Source organism: Brassica oleracea, chromosome C3 (genome assembly GCF_000695525.1).
Source record: "Brassica oleracea var. oleracea cultivar TO1000 chromosome C3, BOL, whole genome shotgun sequence".
Classification (NCBI taxonomy): Eukaryota; Viridiplantae; Streptophyta; class Magnoliopsida; order Brassicales; family Brassicaceae; genus Brassica; species Brassica oleracea.
In genome coordinates, this window is record NC_027750.1 from 49,867,072 (window position 1) to 49,867,722 (window position 651).

Genomic DNA, 651 nt, shown 5'->3' on the forward strand with positions numbered 1-651 from the left:
AGTTCCGAGTGGACTACTTCAGAGTTTACCCATCCCAGAATGGCCTTGGGATAAAATCACGATGGATTTCGTGACTGGCTTGCCAATCAGGAACGACAAGGACGCTATCTGGGTTATAGTGGATAGATTGACCAAGTCCGCACACTTCTTGGCTATCAACAAAACAGACAATCCTGCGGTGCTAGCCAAGTTGTATGTGGAAGAGATCGTCAGACTTCATGGAGTTCCGGTAAGCATAGTGTCAGACCGAGACTCCAAGTTTTATTCGGCCTTCTGGAGAGCTATGCAGAAGTCGATGGGGACCAAGGTCCATATGAGTACAGCATATCATCCGCAAACGGATGGATAGTCAGAGAGGACAATCCGAACACTTGAAGACTTACTGTGATCTTGTGTTCTGAATTGGGGAGACAAATGGGATCAATACTTGCATCTGGCTGAGTTTTCTTACAACAACAACTATCATGCAAGCATTTGAATGTCGCCTTACGAGGCATTGTACGGACGTTCGTGTAGGACACCGCTATGCTGGACCCAAGTGGGGGAGCGCAGCATATTTGGCCGAGATTTTGTGGAAGAGACAACTGAAAGAATCCGAGTCTTGAAACTGAAGATGAAAGAGTCTCAGGATAGACAGAAGAGTTATGCAGA